Source organism: Ranitomeya variabilis, chromosome 1 (genome assembly GCF_051348905.1).
Source record: "Ranitomeya variabilis isolate aRanVar5 chromosome 1, aRanVar5.hap1, whole genome shotgun sequence".
In the NCBI taxonomy this organism is placed as follows: Eukaryota; Metazoa; Chordata; class Amphibia; order Anura; family Dendrobatidae; genus Ranitomeya; species Ranitomeya variabilis.
Window position 1 is genome coordinate 776,581,232 of NC_135232.1, and position 23,266 is coordinate 776,604,497.

Here is a 23,266-nt window from a genome sequence, read left to right on the forward strand (position 1 = left end):
GGTTGTCCTTCCTCACGTTGTGGAGCCTATAGATTAAATTAAAAAAAATTATAAGTAATACTGAAAACAAATTCAATTACAACTCTGATAAAGGCTACTTACACCCCGTCTTTCTCAGCAACTTGAGGCCGATGACCCTGGGAAGAATCGTTTCCCAGGTACCTGTAAAGAAAATACATGATTTAACACATGTCTAGTATTGACAGTCAATACATAGCAATCAGTAAATCAAACGTGATTACATAATCAGTGTCATGTCCCTATTTGGAAGCTTCAATGGAGGACATGTTGGAAGAGCAGGCATCAGTCAAGTGAAACACTAGAGAAAAGAACAGATAAGAAAAATGTAACTTGTTAAGAGCCAAACACAATTTAGCACACAAAAAAAAGAACAATGGATGCCAATACTTACATTACAGGCAGTAGTCCAACAGCACAGCAGTCAGGCAGCACCAGGACGGCAGCACCAGGATGGCAGCACCAGGAAGACTGCAGCAGCACCAGGAAGGTGGTAGCAGCACCAGACCCGGAAGGCAGCAGCACAAGGACGGCGGCAGCAGGATCGGAGCAGCAAGCAGTCTACAAGGAACAGAACAAAATTAGTACAGAGTACAGACTGCAAAGACAAACAGACATTTTCAAAGATTCTATACTTACATCCAGAGTCTTGTCCAGAGTCTTGTGCTTCCATCCAGAGTCTTGAGAGTAATGGACTACCTGTCTCCAGAACCCCTTTTATACATCAGTGATTTTGTAGGTGTTGACATCATTTCCTGGACATGATTAATGTGAAGTACGCATGCGCATCGAACGCATGCATATGCATGTCCTTGCGTACCAATGCGTTCTCATAGACAATAATGCTTTTTTTACGCACTCATCCGCAATCATTCGCATGTGGACGATTGCGCAATATTTGACAAGTCAAAAATGCAACATGTTGCGTTCACCAAAAACCACGAAACGACACATGCCTGCGCATCCGCATGTCCCTGCATACACCAGGTTAAAGACATGTGTAGCGCCCCCACTGCCGCAGGGCCGAGGGGTACCCGGTACCGGGCCTCTGAGTCTCTGCTCTGGGGTTGTCACGGTGGCTAGGCCCCGGTCCGTGACCCTGCCGAAGGGTGCACAGTATCTGATAGATGTAGATGGTGGTAGTGGTGCGATGTAGTGCCGGTCGCAGTAAATAACGAGGACACCAGGTTGCAGTCTCTTTACCTCTTTACTGAAGGTCTCTGGGTCCTCAGTCCAGAATACGGTTCACCAGGCTGCGCAAGTCCGGCCGGTCCGATGGCACCTCCAGAGTTCTCTTTGCAGGTGGAAATCTGTGCCTACCTGCTAGCGCTATGTGTTGTGGTCCTTCCCTGCTGTGCTTACGGAAAGTCCCCACAACTGTTGTGTCCGTTTCTTAAGTTCCCTCACAACTTGATTAGATGATGTTCTGCTAATCCTCCGTCCCTCCCTGATGTTACGGTTAGGACGGCACCCGTATGACGGGTAGGCTCGGAGCTCTTCCGGGACCCTAGAGTCGCCACTCTCCACAAGTTGCCCCCCAAGACTGCATAGGTGATTTAGATGAGACAGCCCGCCTGAGACTAACTGTCCTGCCGTTGGTTTGAAGTATTGCTTGGAGCTAGATATATAAATACTTCCTCGGCGTTCCGGCCGCCGGTTGTGCGCCTCAGTAGGATGTTGCCTCGGTCTTACAGCACGACTCCTACTGGTATTTCTCCTCTTGCTTTGATCTCGTTTCTCACTCAGCACAATATATCTCGCTTCTAATCCTTTCTTAGGGCACCGCCGCTATGCTGAGCAGGCACGGTCCCGTGACGTTCTTCCTTGTAGCCAGGCCTCTGTCAGGGTCCCAAACCTGACAGGGACCCTACCGAATCTTCCCCCACAACACCCTCTGCCACAAGGTGTTGCCTGGTTCCAACCCAGTCAGCTTTCTGTCCTAACTTCCTGCCTGACCCCCAGTTTACCCACTGTGGTGAGGAGTGGCCTAATAAATAGCACCCTTAGCTCCCCCTGGAGGCCCGACTGTGAAATGTATTGGTGTATGTGATACCTGGTCAGATGAACTCCTTCAGTGCCATCAGACGTACCATAGCTCCCCTTAGTGGCGGAGCCACAGTACTGCAACGACCAGGACTCTGGGGCGCTGCACTCCCCCCTGGTTAAATCCAGTACATTTAAGAAAACAACAATACAGGTTAGCAAAAAGACATACAATTTTTGTGAGTGCAATAACAGTAAGCATATTTAAACAGGCTTCCCTTTATGGGAGGTGAGGACACTTGAACGTTACAAAACATGGTTAAATATTATAGCAACATGCTATAACTAACTTCCTTTTACCCAACCGGGTATTCTACTTAGTGCAAAATTGTTGAACAATAATTTAACATTGCCTTTAAGGATGTACACTCTAAATCCACTAAAGACCTTCTTATAACACATTATAAGGCAATTAACTTCATACTCCTTCTTTAAATCTGCAGGACCGCCTGTCCTAGATGCTCCAGACCTACTGCCTCTCCTTTCTTTACAGGACCGCCCCTTTCAGCCCGGGCCTACTGCCTTTTCAACTACTATACACAGTATAGAACATAACATTTACTTTCAGTTTGGAATCACTGAGCCATCCCTACATGGCTCCCAAGAGGACTCACTGACTAACCCCGTACGGGATCACTTTCTGTCCTCATTTTTCTATCAACGTTATTAAACATTGTTTTACAATCAACTAGTTGGTTACATTTAACTCTTACATATCAGCATTATTACTTTCTCTTTTCAAGACATTATTGCCACCCAACTGTCTTAAGGCAATACGGTTCATCAGCGCAATACGTGAACATCCCCTTTAAGAGGGGATCAAGTCTCTATGAGGTAACACATCTTCTCAAGCTACCAGTTCGTACTCAGCAAAGGCTCCGACATGGTATCTTCGCAAAGAGTCCTTCTTTAAGTAAAACCAGTAGGGAGCACCTTTAAGAAGGTGCAAACTATTTACAAGCAGTTTGTATCATGCACTGTTCATGATTCCAGCAGTTCTTGATAATGGAATGAAAAGGTAGAAAAACAAAACCAAACAACAGAAACAATAGGGATCCCGGGTCAACAAAGGGATCCCTTTAAGAGTTAACCCTGGACGGGTTTAGCAGCAACACGGTGAAAACAGTTAACTTATTTACATATTATGCAGAGTTTTAAGATCTTACTCTTGTGGTGCAGAAGGTGGTTTTTGTTCCCCGGCCGATGCAGCACCTGTACTGGTAGTTGGCCTCTCAGATGCCATCAGATCAGCCGGTGTCTGGATTTGAAGGCTAATCCTGCTTGCAAGTTCAGTAGCCGCTACAAGGCGTACGGTGGTGATAGTAACAAGATCTGGCAAATCGGGATCAGTCATGATCGGGGCAACAGGGGGCGCTCTCTCAGGCTCACATCGTCGAACGTTCCGGGCGCACCATCCTTGTGCATTCCGATGACGGGTGTAGGTCACCTGATCCCCCCTTTGTAATGGGTCACCATCTCGACTGCAGCAGGGGGTTTTCACGTTGTAACTAGTAACAAAGACATCAGTTGGTAGTCCCGGTTCCTGTATGGAGCCCCATCCCCTCTTCGGGTGGTAGGCCAGCACAGTTCCCCGCTTTACCACGTCTTTCCTGCCGTGCGCAGACTTTCTACGTTGTGTATCATGTTGTTCGGCCTCATCTCGATCCTTCCAGTGGTGGATTAGACATTGCTTATATTGCTCCCAAGTGAGCACGGCAAGGGTGAGGCCATCCTCCCGGGCTCCATCCGGCCCGGTCCAGGGGGTGTCCCACCGGAGGATCACCCGCTCCACCGAGAAGGAACGATTATTGCTGGGGTGAGGAGCGGTCACAGGAGCGGGATCGGTCAGGGGAGCCGGATCGGTCGGGGGAGCAGAATCGGCCGGGGGAGTAGGGGTGCCGCCCATACCTGCGCCTGATGTGATTCCACCGATGTCGACCTGTTCCGTTGACAAGGACACTGGAATCGGCTGCAGCCCGGACCGCGGCTCTTCCGGAGTCGCCTCTTGATGTGGCTCCGCCCTCCATGGTTCCGTGGCTGGGATAGGTAGGCTTGGCTCCTCCACTGGCGGCTCCAAGGAGTTCAGGTCCTTCAACGGCGGTGGACGCGAGTCCGTCTCTGATGGGTGAGGGCAAGCCGGGATCACCTCGCCGTTGCTCGGGCACTTGCTGCTCATCGTCGCTGTCTGGCATTCGGCGGCAACGCATGCACCTGGCTCCACCATTTCTCCGAGGCCGGGTTCCTCCTTCACCTCGTTCTCGCCGTTGCAAATTAGGGGGCGGTTCTCCTCTGCTGCTGGGTAGGTCGTCCTCTCACAGCAGGAGTTGGAGGGGGCGGTCGCTACTTCTGGCGCCGCTTTGGTAGTCTCCTCCCATGGCACGCCCTTCTTCTTCCTCTGCGCTCCCTGTGACGCTGCAATGGCGGCGACTTTTGGCGGGAACTTTTGGCGGTAAATGGCAACACACAGCCTTTGCAATAAAGTACAGTCCAAGCACAGTAAATCACAGTTCCAAGGCACACATGACCTGATTCTTCAGGCTTAAGTAGATCCTGTTCGTGACGCCAAAATTGTAGCACCCCCACTGCCGCAGGGCCGAGGGGTACCCGGTACCGGGCCTCTGAGTCTCTGCTCTGGGGTTGTCACGGTGGCTAGGCCCCGGTCCGTGACCCTGCCGAAGGGCGCACAGTATCTGATAGATGTAGATGGTGGTAGTGGTGCGATGTAGTGCCGGTCGCAGTAAATAACGAGGACACCAGGTTGCAGTCTCTTTACCTCTTTACTGAAGGTCTCTGGGTCCTCAGTCCAGAATACGGTTCACCAGGCTGCGCAAGTCCGGCCGGTCCGATGGCACCTCCAGAGTTCTCTTTGCAGGTGGAAATCTGTGCCTACCTGCTAGCGCTATGTGTTGTGGTCCTTCCCTGCTGTGCTTACTGAAAGTCCCCACAACTGTTGTGTCCGTTTCTTAAGTTCCCTCACAACTCGATTAGATGATGTTCTGCTAATCCTCCGTCCCTCCCTGATGTTACGGTTAGGATGGCACCCGTATGACGGGTAGGCTCGGAGCTCTTCCGGGACCCTAGAGTCGCCCCTCTCCACAAGTTGCCCCCCAAGACTGCATAGGTGATTTAGATGAGACAGCCCGCCTGAGACTGACTGTCCTGCCGTTGGTTTGAAGTATTGCTTGGAGCTAGATATATAAATACTTCCTCGGCTGTTGTGAAATTGGATTCTGGGCTCCCCCGGTGGCCACTTGTGGAATTGAACTTGTGTGCATCATCCCCTCTGTTCACCTGCTCCTATCAGGATGTGGGAGTAGCTATATAACCTTGCTCCTCTGTCAGTTTCTTGCCGGTCAACAATGTAATCAGAAGCCTTCTGTGCTTGTTCCTGCTACTAGACAACTCCCAGCTAAGTCGGACTTTTGTCCTTGTGTGTTTTTGCATTTTGTTCCTGTTCACAGCTGCTGTTTCGTTACTGTGTCTGGAAAGCTCTTGTGATCGGAAATTGCCACTCTGGTGTTATGAGTTAATGCTAGAGTCTTAAAGGAATTTCTGGATGGTGTTTTGATAGGGTTTTCTGCTGACCATGAAAGTGTCCTTTCTGTCTTCCTGCTATCTAGAAAGCGGACCTCGATTTTGCTAAACCTATTTTCATACTACGTTTGTCATTTCATCTAAAATCACCGCCAATATATGTGGGGGCCTCTGTCTGCCTTTTGGGAAAATTTCTCTAGAGGTGAGCCAGGACTGTCTTTTCCTCTGCTAGGATTAGGTAGTTCTCCGGCTGCCGCTGGGCATCTAGGGTTAAAAAACGTAGGCATGCTACCCGGCCACTTCTAGTTGTGCGGCAGGTTTAGTTCATGGTCAGTATAGTTTCCATCTTCCAAGAGCTAGTTCTCATATATGCTGGGCTATGTTCTCTCGCCATTGAGAATCATGACAGTTTGACCGGCCCAAAAAAAAGGGTTAAATTACTGGCTGAGAAAGGAGAGAAAAAAGAAGTCTGCTACAATTTTTTTTTTTTTCCTCTAGTTCTGAGTGTGCTCTTAATTGAATCACTTGCTAGTCTGCCTATACTGCAGCCTTCCTCTCTTTCTCTCCTTCTAATCCTTGAATGGCTCTGTGTTCACCTGTTTCAAATGGATCTTCAGAGTGTAGCTACAGGTTTGAATAATCTCGCCACAAAGGTACAAAATTTGCAAGATTTTGTTGTTCATGCACCTATGTCTGAGCCTAGAATTCCTTTGCCTGAATTCTTCTCGGGGAATAGATCTCACTTTCAAAATTTTAAAAATAATTGCAAATTGTTTTTGTCCCTGAAGTCTCGCTCTGCCGGAGACCCTGCACAGCAGGTCAGGATTGTAATTTCCTTGCTCCGGGGCGACCCTCAAGACTGGGCTTTTGCATTGGCACCAGGGGATCCTGCGTTGCTCAATGTGGATGCGTTTTTTCTGGCCTTGGGGTTGCTTTATGAGGAACCTCATTTAGAGCTTCAGGCGGAAAAGGCCTTGATGTCCTTGTCTCAGGGGCAAGATGAAGCTGAAATATACTGCCAAAAATTCCGCAAATGGTCTGTGCTTACTCAGTGGAATGAGTGCGCCCTGGCGGCGATTTTCAGAGAAGGTCTCTCTGATGCCATTAAGGATGTTATGGTGGGGTTCCCTGTGCCTGCGAGTCTGAATGAGTCCATGACGATGGCTATTCAGATCGATAGGCGTCTGCGGGAGCGCAAACCTGTGCACCATTTGGCGGTGTCTACTGAGAAAACGCCAGAAAATATGCAATGTGATAGAATTCTGTCCAGAAGCGAGCGGCAGAATTTTAGACGAAAAAATGGGTTGTGCTTCTATTGTGGTGATTCAACTCATGTTATATCAGCATGCTTTAAGCGTACTAAGAAGCCTGACAAGTCTGTTTCAATTAGCACTTTACAGTCTAAGTTTATTCTATCTGTGACCCTGATTTGTTCTTTGTCATCTATTACCGCGGACGCCTATGTCGACTCTGGCGCTGCTTTGAGTCTTATGGATTGGTCCTTTGCCAAACGCTGTGGGTATGATTTGGAGCCACTGGAGGCTCCGATACCTCTGAAAGGGATTGACTCCACCCCATTGGCTAGTAATAAACCACAATACTGGACACAAGTGACTATGCGTGTTAATCCGGATCACCAGGAGGTTATTCGCTTTCTGGTGCTGTATAATCTACATGATGTTTTGGTGCTGGGATTGCCATGGCTGCAATCTCATAACCCAGTCCTCGACTGGAGAGCTATGTCTGTGTTAAGCTGGGGATGTAAAGGAACTCATGGGGACGTACCTTTGGTTTCCATTTCATCATCTATTCCCTCTGAGATTCCTGAATTCTTGTCTGACTTTCGTGACGTTTTTGAAGAACCCAAGGTTGGTTCACTACCTCCGCACCGGGAGTGCGATTGTGCCATAGACTTGATTCCGGGTAGTAAATACCCTAAGGGTCGTTTATTTAATCTGTCTGTGCCTGAACACGCTGCTATGCGAGAGTATATAAAGGAGTCCTTGGAAAAGGGACATATTCGTCCTTCGTCATCTCCCTTAGGAGCCGGTTTTTTCTTTGTGTCTAAGAAAGACGGCTCTTTGAGGCCGTGTATTGATTATCGACTTTTGAATAAAATCACGGTTAAATATCAATATCCGTTACCACTGCTTACTGATTTGTTTGCTCGTATAAAGGGGGCCAAGTGGTTCTCTAAGATTGATCTCCGTGGGGCGTATAATTTGGTGCGAATCAAGCAGGGGGATGAGTGGAAAACCGCATTTAATACGCCCGAGGGCCATTTTGAGTATTTGGTGATGCCTTTTGGTCTTTCAAATGCCCCTTCAGTCTTCCAGTCCTTTATGCATGACATTTTCCGCGATTATTTGGATAAATTTATGATTGTGTATCTGGATGATATTCTGATTTTTTCGGATGACTGGGACTCTCATGTCCAGCAGGTCAGGAGGGTTTTTCAGGTTTTGCGGTCTAATTCCTTGTGTGTGAAGGGTTCTAAGTGTGTTTTTGGGGTTCAAAAGATTTCTTTCTTGGGATACATTTTTTCCCCCTCTTCCATCGAGATGGATCCTGTCAAGGTTCAGGCTATTGGTGATTGGACGCAACCCTCTTCTCTTAAGAGTCTTCAGAAATTTTTGGGCTTTGCTAACTTTTATCATCGATTTATTGCTGGTTTTTCTGATGTTGTAAAACCATTGACTGATTTGACTAAGAAGGGTGCTGATGTTGCTGATTGGTCCCCTGATGCTGTGGAGGCCTTTCGGGAGCTCAAGCGCCGCTTTTCTTCCGCCCCAGTGTTGCGTCAGCCTGATGTTGCTCTTCCTTTTCAGGTTGAGGTCGACGCTTCTGAAATCGGAGCTGGGGCGGTGTTGTCGCAGAGAAGTTCCGACTGCTCCGTGATGAGACCTTGTGCTTTTTTTTCCCGTAAATTTTCGCCCGCCGAGCGGAATTATGATATTGGGAATCGGGAGCTTTTGGCCATGAAGTGGGCTTTTGAGGAGTGGCGTCACTGGCTTGAGGGGGCCAGACATCAGGTGGTGGTATTGACTGACCACAAAAATTTAATTTACCTTGAGTCTGCCAGGCGCCTGAATCCTAGACAGGCGCGCTGGTCGTTGTTTTTCTCTCGGTTTAATTTTGTGGTGTCGTACCTACCGGGTTCTAAGAATGTTAAGGCGGATGCCCTTTCTAGGAGTTTTGAGCCTGACTCCCCTGGTAATTCTGAGCCCACAGGTATCCTTAAAGATGGAGTGATATTGTCTGCCGTTTCTCCAGACCTGCGGCGGGCCTTGCAGGAGTTTCAGGCGGATAGACCTGATCGTTGCCCACCTGGTAGACTGTTTGTTCCTGATGATTGGACCAGTAGAGTCATCTCTGAGGTTCATTCTTCTGCGTTGGCAGGTCATCCTGGAATCTTTGGTACCAGGGATTTGGTGGCAAGGTCCTTCTGGTGGCCTTCCCTGTCACGAGATGTGCGAGGCTTTGTGCAGTCTTGTGACGTTTGTGCTCGGGCCAAGCCTTGTTGTTCTCGGGCTAGTGGATTGTTGTTGCCCTTGCCTATCCCGAAGAGGCCTTGGACGCACATCTCGATGGATTTTATTTCGGATCTGCCTGTTTCTCAGAAGATGTCTGTCATCTGGGTGGTGTGTGACCGTTTCTCTAAGATGGTCCATCTGGTTCCCTTGCCTAAGTTGCCTTCTTCTTCCGAGTTGGTTCCTCTGTTTTTTCAAAATGTTGTTCGTTTGCATGGTATTCCTGAGAATATCGTTTCTGACAGAGGGACCCAATTCGTGTCTAGATTTTGGCGGACATTCTGTGCTAGGATGGGCATAGATTTGTCTTTTTCGTCTGCTTTCCATCCTCAGACTAATGGCCAGACCGAGCGGACTAATCAGACCTTGGAGACATATTTGAGGTGTTTTGTGTCTGCGGATCAGGATGATTGGGTTGCTTTTTTGCCTTTGGCGGAGTTCGCCCTCAATAATCGGGCCAGCTCTGCCACCTTGGTGTCCCCGTTTTTCTGTAATTTGGGGTTTCATCCTCGATTTTCCTCCGGTCAAGTGGAATCTTCGGATTGTCCTGGAGTGGATGCTGTGGTGGAGAGGTTGCATCAGATTTGGGGGCAGGTGGTGGACAATTTGAAGTTATCCCAGGAGAAGACTCAGCTTTTTGCCAACCGCCGTCGTCGTGTTGGTCCTCGGCTTTGTGTTGGGGACTTGGTGTGGTTGTCTTCTCGTTTTGTCCCTATGAGGGTTTCTTCTCCTAAGTTTAAGCCTCGGTTCATCGGCCCGTACAAGATATTGGAGATTCTTAACCCTGTGTCCTTCCGTTTGGACCTCCCTGCATCCTTTTCGATTCATAATGTTTTTCATCGGTCATTGTTGCGCAGGTATGAGGTACCGGTTGTGCCTTCCGTTGAGCCTCCTGCTCCGGTGTTGGTTGAGGGTGAGTTGGAGTACGTTGTGGAAAAGATCTTAGACTCTCGTGTTTCCAGACGGAGACTCCAGTATCTGGTCAAATGGAAGGGATACGGTCAGGAGGATAATTCTTGGGTCACTGCCTCTGATGTTCATGCCTCCGATCTTGTCCGTGCCTTTCATAGGGCTCATCCTGATCGCCCTGGTGGTTCTGGTGAGGGTTCGGTGCCCCCTCCTTGAGGGGGGGGTACTGTTGTGAAATTGGATTCTGGGCTCCCCCGGTGGCCACTTGTGGAATTGAACTTGTGTGCATCATCCCCTCTGTTCACCTGCTCCTATCAGGATGTGGGAGTCGCTATATAACCTTGCTCCTCTGTCAGTTTCTTGCCGGTCAACAATGTAATCAGAAGCCTTCTGTGCTTGTTCCTGCTACTAGACAACTCCCAGCTAAGTTGGACTTTTGTCCTTGTGTGTTTTTGCATTTTGTTCCTGTTCACAGCTGCTGTTTCGTTACTGTGTCTGGAAAGCTCTTGTGATCGGAAATTGCCACTCTGGTGTTATGAGTTAATGCTAGAGTCTTAAAGGAATTTCTGGATGGTGTTTTGATAGGGTTTTCTGCTGACCATGAAAGTGTCCTTTCTGTCTTCCTGCTATCTAGAAAGCGGACCTCGATTTTGCTAAACCTATTTTCATACTACGTTTGTCATTTCATCTAAAATCACCGCCAATATATGTGGGGGCCTCTGTCTGCCTTTTGGGAAAATTTCTCTAGAGGTGAGCCAGGACTGTCTTTTCCTCTGCTAGGATTAGGTAGTTCTCCGGCTGGCGCTGGGCATCTAGGGTTAAAAAACGTAGGCATGCTACCCGGCCACTTCTAGTTGTGCGGCAGGTTTAGTTCATGGTCAGTATAGTTTCCATCTTCCAAGAGCTAGTTCTCATATATGCTGGGCTATGTTCTCTCGCCATTGAGAATCATGACACTCGGCGTTCCGGCCGCCGGTTGTGCGCCTCAGTAGGATGTTGCCTCGGTCTTACAGCACGACTCCTACTGGTATTTCTCCTCTTGCTTTGATCTCGTTTCTCACTCAGCACAATATATCTCGCTTCTAATCCTTTCTTAGGGCACCGCCGCTATGCTGAGCAGGCACGGTCCCGTGACGTTCTTCCTTGTAGCCAGGCCTCTGTCAGGGTCCCAAACCTGACAGGGACCCTACCGAATCTTCCCCCACAACACCCTCTGCCACAAGGTGTTGCCTGGTTCCAACCCAGTCAGCTTTCTGTCCTAACTTCCTGCCTGACCCCCAGTTTACCCACTGTGGTGAGGAGTGGCCTAATAAATAGCACCCTTAGCTCCCCCTGGAGGCCCGACTGTGAAATGTATTGGTGTATGTGATACCTGGTCAGATGAACTCCTTCAGTGCCATCAGACGTACCATAGCTCCCCTTAGTGGCGGAGCCACAGTACTGCAACGACCAGGACTCTGGGGCGCTGCACATGTACGCGTGTGGAAGATACGCAGCACACAGAAATGCTAATGTGAACCCGGCCTTAGACTTAGGGTGGAGACCTCCATGCATTGTGAGGAGCTTTTTTGTCTTCACATCTGCAGCTTCTATCTCTTCTTTTGGTCAGCACACTATCTGATAACTGGCAGGACATATGTATTGATGGCATTGATTTTATTCTTCTCATTGAGCTGGCTCTTCTGGACTTGTCTTATCCTTTGATGGTATTTGGATATTGCTGCTTTCCTTGCCTCCTCATCATGGTTTCCGCATCCCTGTGGGATGCCAAGGCACTTGAAGCATGTCTGTACATCTGCTATGTGCCCTGCTGGTAATTCCACTCTATCAGTTTTGACTGCCTTGCCTCTATTACCAACCGGCCACACTTCTCCAGTCTGAAGGACATCCCACTGTAGATCCTTGTAAGGTGGATCAGTGAATTGGTGTCTCGTTCGTTTTTCGCATCCAGCTTGATGTAGAGGAGGTATCTAATGGTGCTTCCACTCTTGAACTTGTATGCATAGCCAGACTCTGTAATTGTTTGACTGAGGTGGTTCAAGCCTATGCAGAACAGCAATGGTGAAAGTGTATCACCTTGGTATATGCTGCATTTGATGGTCACTTGTGCTAGTTGTCTTGAGTTGACTCCCCATGTTGTTCTCCATAGCCCTGTTGTGTTTCTGAGGAATGTTCTTAATTTCCTGTTGACATTGTAGAGAGCCAAGCATTCACAGATACACATGTTTGTCATAGGCTTTGCTGTAGTCAATCCAGGCTGTGCTGAGATTGGTCTGTCTGGATCTTGAGTCACTGCTTTATCTACTGGGAGCTGGTGCTTAGAGCCCCTGGTGTTAGTCCCAATGCCTTTCTGAGCTGGATTCATGTACTGGTTCATATGGTTCTGTAGCTTGATGGCTATGATGTCTGACAGGAGTTTCCATGCTGTTGTAAGGCAGGTTATTGGGTGGTAGTTTGATAGAACTGTTCCTTTGTGAGGATCCTTCATGATCAGCACTGTTCTTCCTTGTGTTAGTCAAGCTGGGTGGTGGTCTGCTTCTAGCAGTTGGTTCATCTGCTTTGCCATGCGTTCATGTACCGCTGTTAATTTCTTTAGCCAGTAGGTGTGGGTCATGTCTGGGCCAGGTGCTGTCGCTGACTCTGTAGTTGGGAGTACACCTTGGATGGTTCTTTGGAGAACAGGGCATTTATCTTTTTGGCCTCATCTTCTCTATCGTATCTCCCTAGCAAGTGCTGTGAGCCTTTGTTTAACAGTCTCTAGGGCTTCAGTTGGGGTCAGGGCTTTGTACTTGTCCAGCTTGGTCTTATTCTTGATCTTTACACTCTTCTGTATTTCTGTGAGTTGGCTGACTTCCCTTCTTGTCACCTTGATCTTTGTCTCCAGTCTTCTTTTCCAAGGGGGGCATGAAATCCTGTTGTTCTTGCTGGTTGTATAGCCAAACATTTCCATGATTGCTGAGGCAGTAGCATAGAACAGTTTATTAGTTTGAGTTATTGTGGTGTGCTCTATTGGCATCTTCTAGCATACTGTCTGGTGGTGTTTCTTTGCTGAGCCTTGCCAGTCAATCTCTAGTATTGATGGTATTTAGTTTATCTATGATCTCTAGTTGCAGGATCAGATCAGGATTTTCAGGGGGTTGCATATGTTTTTCCAGGTCTTAGGGTATGTGCACACGTCCGGATTTCTTGCAGAAATTTCCTGAAGAAAACCGGAAATTTTCTGCAAGAAATCTGCATTTATTTTTTGCGGTTTTTTTCCGTTTTTTTCGCGTTTTTTTAGCATTCTGCAAGCGTAATTAGCTTGCAGAATGCTAAAGTTTTCCAAGCGATCTGTAGCATCGCTTGGAAAACTGACTGACAGGTTGGTCACACTTGTCAAACATAGCGTTTGACAAGTGTGACCAACTTTTTACTATAGATGCTGCTTTTGCAGCATCTATAGTAAAAGATAGAATGTTTAAAAATAATTAAAAAAAATAAAAAAAATGCTTATACTCACCCGCAGACAGCTGATCTCCTCACCGGCATCCGTTCCGTATAGATGGTGTGTGCGCGCAGGACCTTCCATGACGTCGCGGTCACGTGAGCGGTCACATGACCGCTCACGACCAATCACAAGACAGTGACGTCATCGGCAGGTCCTTCACCGCACACCAGCTACAGGAACCGAAGCGGCAGCATGCAGCTGAGAGGCGGGAAGACATCGAGGGTGAGTATATCACTATTTTTTATTTTAATTCTTATTTTTTGACCACTTATATGGTGCCCAGTCCGTGGAGGAGAGTCTCCTCTCCTCCACCCTGGGTACCAACCGCACATAATCTGCTTACTTCCCGCATGGTGTGCACAGCCCCGTGCGGGAAGTAAGCAGATCAATGGACTCCTAGGTGTGCGGAATCCCCTGCAATTCCGCATTTTAATGAACATGTTGCTTTTTTTTCGGCGATGCGATTTTTTCGCGGAAAAAAAGGCTACATTTGCACAAAAAATGCGGAATACACTGAAAATAATGGGAGGCATATGTTAGCGTTTTTTTCGCGTTTTTATCACGTTTTTATAGCGAAAAAAACTGAACGTGTGCACATGGCCTTAATGTGGGGTGGATCTGCAGTGCAGTTGATCCAATAGCTTTCTCTTTATGACATTGAAAAGGTAGTTGACTAGTTGTTTCTCAGTCAGTTGACATGCAGGTCTTGTGTCCATCCAGAGTTTCCTCCTATGCTTCATATATCGCCTCTCATTTGGTCTGCTGTTATAGTGGCATTTCATCAGATCCAGGTTCTCTTCCCTTGTCCATGTATGATTTGTTCCAGCAGCACATTTATCATCAGGTTGTCCTGGTTCCCCATTTCTGACGTGGACCTTATTACTCCGAGACTTTCTTTGTTCTCATGACACTCTGTTTATTGAGGTAGGCATTTCTACTGGTATATTATTTCCAACAGGGCAGAGCCGGATTTGAACCCCAGTCTTAGGTGGTTGTGCACTTTAACCACTATAACAGCCACCTAAGGTAGATATTATAGTGTTAGGAGCCTTGGTATATAATTTATTCAATTTATTTTTTTCCACAGGTCAGAGCCAGGATTTGAACCCAAGTCTCCCATGTCGTAGGCTGTGCACTTAACCAATACACTATATCAATATATTCAATCAATACCAACACAATGTTTACACAATGTTTTCAGTCTCCATTTATGTCCCCCACTTTTGCCTAGGATTGACATCCCTCTTCCTCTGCTGCTGTTTCTGTTGAGCATTAGAGGCCATTGCCAAACAGTTTCTTTCACAATAATTACCTTTATATCTGTTGAAACAAAAATATAAAATAAAATAAAACAAACAGTACAATAAAAAGTAAAAGATCCTAAGCATTATATAGGCTGTCCCCAACTTAAAAACATCCAACTTACGACCTTTAGTTACGAACAGAAACAAAAAAAACTTAAAACTCACCTCACCACTGAAGTCTTTTTCCTGCTGAGTGCTGCATCTATGCCCTCTTCACTATAGCAGAGGACTTCTGGCGACATTCACTGTGGAGCTCACTGTGCGACATAAGGTCACTAGTCAGCACTTGATGATGGAAAGAAGAGAACCAGACAGAGAGCATCAAGGCGGCCAAAGAGGTGAGCGTTGGTTAAAAAAAAAATTACAGAAAAATTATTTTCACCTGTTCCAGCCACTTTTCTGCTCACCATATAGTCCTGCTGTCCTGTCACCTGTATCTCCAAGCTTTCCGGCCACGTCCAGGCCCCGGAGGTAACTGTATGTCATATGGTTGTGACATTGAAATTGCAATCTTATAACGTGCAGTAATCTCTAAGGCCTGGAAATCCTGGTCTATAGTGAAGAGGCCGGAGATGTGGCACATAATGGTGGACAGAATAGGTTGCTGTGTGTATTGGTAGAAAGAAAAGGATTGGATGGAAGGGGGTGAGAAACAGGGTGGCTAGATCTGTCAGTGATGGAGTGAGTATATGCTTTTTACCTGGTCCCGTTCCAATTTACATACATATTTGGATTACGAACAAACCTATAGAACGCATCTAATGTGCAGATTTAAAGAAACTCCGAAAGGCAATATAACAATAGTGCAAGTCAGGTACTAATAACCGGACCTACGTGTTTCGGCTAACTGCCTTACCCATGGTCTAGGTATCTGACGTAAAATCAATCTATTTAAATCTTTCATGTGATCTGTAGGCATTTCCAAAGGAAATATGATCATCCAGTCAGAGACCCATAGTAGTTACTAGTGTGAATTAAAAACATTAACGTACCTGGAGCGCCCCCAGACGCAGGGCCGCAGGGTACTCGATACCGGGCCTCTCTGTCTCGGTCCTGGGGTTGTCATGGTGGCTAGACCCGGTCCGTGACCCTGCTAAGGGGCGTCCAATGAAAGGTGTGATGGTGGTGCGGGGTGCAGGGCGCGATGAATAACGAGGACACAGGGTTGCAGTCTCTTTACCTCTTTACTGAAGGCTTCGGGATCCGCAATCCAGAGTACTGCTAACAGGGCTGGCTGAGACCGGCCGTTCCGAAGGCACATGCAGAGTTCCCTTTGCAGGTGGAAATCAGTGCCTACCTTCTAGCACCTGTGTGTTGTAGTACCTCCCTTCTGAGCACCACGGGATAGTCCTCACAACTGTTGTGTCTGTTTCTGATGTTCTTTCTCACAACTCGTATCTGTTCTGATGTTCTTCTCCGTCCCCCAGATGATATGGATAGGATGCACCCGTATGACGGGTAGGCCTGGAGTTCTTCCGGGACCCTAGCGTCGCCCCTCTCCCACAATTGCCCCCTATGTCTGCTTAGGTGATTTAGGTGAGACAGCCAACCTATAATTAACTGTCCTGCCGCTGTTTGAAGTAATGCTTGGAGCCCAATACTTTCTCGGCGTTCCGGCCACCGGCTACGCGCCTCAGTAGGATGTTGCCACGATCTTAAGGCACGACTCCTACTGGCTTTATCTCCTTTTTGCTGCGATCTCGTTTCTCACTTCTCCACAGTAAACCTCGCTTCGTTTCCTTTCTTAGGATGCCGCCACAACGGGTGCAGGCGCGGCTCCGTAACGTTCTGTTCTGTTCGCTAGGCCACTGTCAGGATCCCACCCCTGACAGAGACCCCCTGAATCTTCCCCTGCAACACCGTCTGCCACAGGGTGTTGCCTGGATCCAACCCAGTCAGCTTCTGACTAACTTCCTATCCGGCCCCCAGTTTTACCAGATTGTGAGGAGTGGCCTAATACATAGAACCCTTTGCTCCCCCTGGTGGCCAGAATGTGACGTGTAATGTGTGACTGTGATACCTGGTCAGGTGAACTCCTTAAGTGCCATCAGACGTACCATCACTCCCCTTAGTGGCGGAGCGTCAGTACTGCAACGACCAGGACTCTGGGGCGCTGCATACCCATCATAGGAAGAGAATATGGAAGTCAGGTAAAACAGAGATATTCAATATTGCAAGATCAAATCTTGTCTTGTATTAAGACCATAGGGTATATGGGCTTTCAGAGTAAATATCCAATATGACTCTCTGTTGAGCAATTTTCTTTTATGATCTTCAGCGCGTAATGGTTTATATACTTTCTCAATACCTGTAAAACAGAACTCTGACAAATTACCCTTGTGAATTGTAGCAAAATGTTTAGAAACCGCTGATGCTGAAATATCTGAAGGGTTAATTGTATCTGACAAGTGTCATCTTATACGAACTTTAAGTAAACCAGTACTGCAGCCTATATGTTGAATTTAACCAAGAAACTGTAGGAGAAATCAGCTCAAATAGGGTCTTATCCGAGAAATACAGTTAAGGTACCGTCCGTCACATTAAGCGACGCTGCAGCGATATACACAACGATGCCGATCGCTGCAGCGTCGCTGTTTCGTCGTTGTGTGGTCGCTGGAGAGCTGTCACACAGACAGCTCTCCAGCGACCAACTATGCCGAAGTCCCCAGGTAACCAGGGTAAGCATCGGGTTACTAAGCGCAGGGCCGCGCTTAGTAACCCGATGTTTACCTTGGTTACCGGTGTAAATGTTAAAAAAAACAAACACTACATACTTACATTCCGGTGTCTGTCGGGTCCCCCGGCGTCCGCTTCCCTGCACTGTGTAAGCGCTGGCCCTAAAGCAGAGCGGTGACGTCACCACTGTGCTTTGCTTTACGGCCGGCACTGACACATTCAGTGCAGGAAGCTCTGAGCAGCAGCGCGGACACCAGGGGACGTGACAGACATCAGAAGGTGAGTATGTACTGGTTTTTTTTAACTTTTACAATGGTAACCAGGGTAAATATCAGGTTACTAAGCGCGGCCCTGCGCTTAGTAACCCGATATTTACCCTGGTTACCATTGTAAAACATTGCTGGCATCGTTGCTTTTGCTGTCAAACACAACGATACACGCCGATCTGACGACCAAATAAAGTTCTGGCCTTTTAGCTCCGACCAGCGATATCACAGCGGGATCCTGATCGCTGCTGCGTGTCAAACACAACGATATCGCTATCCAGGATGCTGCAACGTCACGGATCGCTATCGTTATCGTTGTTAAGTTGTTCAGTGTGAAGGTACCTTTAGTTTAGCACTCAGATTAAACTCATCTGTTCAATCTGTTAAAGACGCATATAATGTAGAAAATCAGCCGCAGCAGATCCACGGGTCAGCAAGTGACCATCAGACAGACTGTAAAGGGAGTTAGTGGACAATATTCCACGCTGTCGACAGAATGGAGACGTATATCCACATGTATGACGAGACAGCAGAAGTATCATTTATATTCCACATGTAACGTATTAACCTATTTAAATTATACTTCCTGCTGTCTTTTCATACATGCGGTTTTTCCTGAAGAAGAAGTTATATACTTTGAAACGCGTTGAAATAAACCACCACCTTACTTACCTTACTGGGATATAAGTCTCCATTCCGTCGGCAGCGTGGAATATTGTCCACTAACTCCCTTTACAGTCTGATATATGTTGAATTTGGCATATAGTACATTCCACAAAACAAACAAAATTTGCTGTATTGTAGTTGATGAAATCATGAATTTAAAAAAAATGTTGGTGATTAAGTGTAGACTGTTCACAAGTTGCGCTTTTACTGCGTTTTTTTCTGCAAGCAAAACATGCTCTTTTGGCAGTAAAGAAGCTCCTGGCAAAAAGCAGGTTTTGCTGATTTTTTTTCTGCATTTTTTGCTGCATTTTTGTCATCTTTTGTGCATGTTGATAAGGTTTAGTGGCACAAAAAACAGCATGATTTCACTTTCTTAGGTTTTTGCACAAAAACACAGCAAAAACTGATACCTGCATTTTTTATTGCATTTTTGCAATTACCCATTGTTAGGGTTGGCGGATTGCACTAAATAAATTTAAAAAAGAAGTGTAATCGCAACTAGGGGTCCACCTTGCAGAGATGTAAAACTGCAGCTAGTGTGAACAATGGCAGAGCACATTCAGCATCACTCAGCGAACAGCACACGAAGTGGTGTCACTCGCACACAGAAACAGAATAGATGCTCTGCTATAGAGCTGTGTCACTCGCACACAGTAACGAAGTAGATATGATGCTAGACACAATCCCTGTTAACCTCACAGGAGATCAAAGCCCACAAACGGGGCAAGTAGCAAACAGTGGCCACACAGTCAGCAACAGCACTCAACCAACTCCTCTCCGGAGGTGCCAGAATTCTAATGGCTTACCACCAACCCTGAGCACATGCTGACATAGACCACACTGTTGCAATGTCTCATACACACATGTAGAATGGTTGATACTAGTGCACCTCTGAGAGCCTTTTATATGCAAAGCTCAAGTCCAGTCGGGCAAGACCTTACCCGTGGACCAATCCGGAGCTGCCACATCACCAGAGCTGATGAACGACCACCAATGAGACGTCGCAACATCACAAGCATGCTCAGTAGGGTGATTTCTGGACTTGGTCTCCAGTGCATTCTCTTAATGCTGCCTACTGCTGGTTACTATAGGCTTGGCTGAAGAGCCAGCAGTAACCAGACGAATAGCATGATCCTGAGCAAGACGCTGGGACTGATGTCTATGCTCAGGAGCACTCACAGCAGCCAAAGCTGGATGGGAGATCGCAGATGCAGGCAGGGCTTGGGATCTTCCCCGTGCCTAACACCCCTTGTTTTCTTTGAAAAAACCCTGAAAGAAGTGACATTCTGCAGTTTGCAAAAACTTGCATAAAAAAAGCTGCAAAAACACAATGTATGAACACAGCCTTACAGCGATTAGCCCCACATTTAAAAAAAACCTTTTAGGTTTAACTACGTACTTTATTTATAATGTTTATTACAATCACTGTTAAAGGGAACCTGTCACCTGAATTTGGCGGGCCCTTTTTTCGGTCCGATGGGCGGTGTTTTCGGGTCTTTTATTCACACTTTCCTTTCCCGCTTGCCGCACGCTGGCCGCAATATTGTCTTGAAGTTGATTCGCTTTCCTCCGTAGAACACGCGTGCGCAAGGCAAACTTGCCTTGCGCACGCGCAGTATGCTTTGCCCAACTGCGGGCAAAGCCGAAAAGCATTAGTGCACATGCGCTGGCGCACTATGTCCCTGAAGTATTTTGCTGTGTTCCGGGACATAGTGCGCCGGCGCATGCGCACTAATGCTTTTCGGCTTTGCCCGCAGTTGGGCAAAGCATACTGCGCGTGTGCAAGGCAAGATTGCCTTGCGCACGCATGTTCTACGGAGGAAAGCAAATCAACTTCAAGACAATATTGCGGCCAGCATGCGGCCAGCGGGAAAGGAAGGTGTGAATAAAAGACCTGAAAACACCGCCCATCGGACCGAAAAAAGGGCCCGCCAAATTCAGGTGACAAGTTCCCTTTAAAATAGCTAGGGGATAATATGGAACCTATAGTAGGTGCTTTTATTGCCACAAATCTAATATTATAATACTTTTTAGCAATATGTGGTTTTAATTTATGGTCTTGATTTAATATAGGTAAGAATTTCCACCATTACTCCCCAGCAATATGCCCACTGTCTTGGTGTAATATTTGATTCAGATCTTTCCTTCACATATTCAATCACTCGCCCGCTCATGTCACCTACACCTCAAAACCAAAATTCCAACCAAGTCCCATCTCCAAGACTTCTCGTGTGCTGTGCCAATTCTTTGGAATGCATTACCCAGGACAATTCGATGAATTCCCAATAGTCACAGTTTTAAGAATGCTAGAAAAACGCATTTCTTTAGACTGGCCTATCACCCCATCTCACTTATCTAACTACCGTATATACTCGAGTATAAGCCGAGATTTTCAGCCCAAATTTTTGGGCTGAAAGTGCCCCTCTCGGCTTATACTCGAGTCACGGTCGGCGGCAGGGTCGGCGGGTGAGGGGGAGAGGGCGCTGAAGCATACTTACCTGCTTCCGGCGCTCCTGGCGCTGTCCCTGCAGTCCCACGGTCTCCGGGTGCCGCAGCTCTTCCCCTGTTCAGCGGTCACGTGGGACCGCTCATTAGAGAAATGAATATGGACTCAACTCCCATAGAGGTGGAGCCGCATATTCATTTCTCTAATGAGCGGTAACTGTGACCGCTGATAGAGGAAGAAGCTGCGGCACCAAAGACCAGCTGTCCGGGGGAAGGAGCGGGATGCCGGGAGCAGGTAAGTATTACATATTCACCTGTCCGCGTTCCACACGCCGGGCGCCGCTCCATCTTCCCGGCGTCTCTCCGCACTGACTGTGCAGGTCAGAGGGCGCGATGACGCATATAGTGTGCGCGCCGCCCTCTGCCTGATCAGTCAGTGCAGAGAGACGCCGGGACGGGACGCTGAGGAACTGCAAGCAAGAGAGGTCAGTATGTCGTTTTTTTTTTTTTATTGCAGCAGCAGCTGCAGCAGCAATGGCACAGCTTTCTATGGTACATCTATGGGGCAATAATGAACGGTGCAGAGCACTATATGGCACAGCTATGGGGCAATAATGAACGGTGCAGAGCACTATATGGCACAGCTTTCTATGGGGCAATAATGAACGGTGCAGAGCACTATATGGCACAGCTATGGGGCAATAATGAACAGTGCAGAGCACTATATGGCACAGCTATGGGGCAATAATGAACGGTGCAGAGCACTATATGGCACAGCTTTCTATGGTACAGCTATGGGGCAATAATGAACGGTGCAGAGCACTATATGGTACAGCTATGGGGCAATAATGAATGGTGCAGAGCACTATATGGCACAGCTATGGGGCAATAATGAACGGTGCAGAGCACTATATGGCACAGCTATGGGGCAATAATGAACGGTGCAGAGCACTATATGGCACAGCTATGGGGCAATAATGAATGGTGCAGAGCACTATATGGCACAGCTATGGGGCAATAATGAACGGTGCAGAGCACTATATGGCACAGCTTTCTATGGGGCAATAATGAACGGTGCAGAGCACTATATGGCACAGCTTTCTATGGGGCAATAATGAACGGTGCAGAGCACTATATGGCACAGCTTTCTATGGTACAGCTATGGGGCAATAATGAACGGTGCAGAGCACTATATGGCACAGCTATGGGGCAATAATGAACGGTGCAGAGCACTATATGGCACAGCTATGGGGCAATAATGAACGGTGCAGAGCACTATATGGCACAGCTATGGGGCAATAATGAACGGTGCAGAGCACTATATGGCACAGCTATGGGGCAATAATGAACGGTGCAGAGCACTATATGGCACAGATTTCTATGGTACAGCTATGGGGCAATAATGAACGGTGCAGAGCACTATATGGCACAGCTATGGGGCAATAATGAACGGTGCAGAGCACTATATGGCACAGCTATGGGGCAATAATGAACGGTGCAGAGCACTATATGGCACAGCTTTCTATGGGGCAATAATGAACAGTGCAGAGCACTATATGGCACAGCTATGGGGCAATAATGAACGGTGCAGAGCACTATATGGCACAGCTATGGGGCAATAATGAACGGTGCAGAGCACTATATGGCACAGCTATGGGGCAATAATGAACGGTGCAGAGCACTATATGGCACAGCTTTCTATGGTACAGCTATGGGGCAATAATGAACGGTGCAGAGCACTATATGGCACAGCTATGGGGCAATAATGAACGGTGCAGAGCACTATATGGCACAGCTATGGGGCAATAATGAACGGTGCAGAGCACTATATGGCACAGCTTTCTATGGGGCAATAATGAACAGTGCAGAGCACTATATGGCACAGCTATGGGGCAATAATGAACGGTGCAGAGCACTATATGGCACAGCTATGGGGACATAATGAACGGTATGGAGCATCTATTTTTATTTTTGAAATTCACTGGTAGCTGCTGCATTTTCCACCCTAGGCTTATACTCGAGTCAATAAGTTTTCCCAGTTTTTTGTGGCAAAATTAGGGGGGTCGGCTTATACTCGGGTCGGCTTATACTCGAGTATATACGGTATCTTTATTTTGCCATACAAATTTTTATTTCAAATTATGACCCTCGTATCATCTGTTCACACCCTCCATGCACTTAATAGCCTTCTGTGTCTGTACTGTACACATACTGGCTGGTGACCGATTCATTCAGCGTTATGTGAATACATTATTTGGTATATTATGGCTGTACAGTACAATGCAAGCATATTTTATCATTTATTTTTTGTGTCTCCCCTATTTCCTCACAGATTGTAAGATTGTGAGCAGGACCCTCACTCCTCTTGGTATCTGTGTTGTGTGTTAT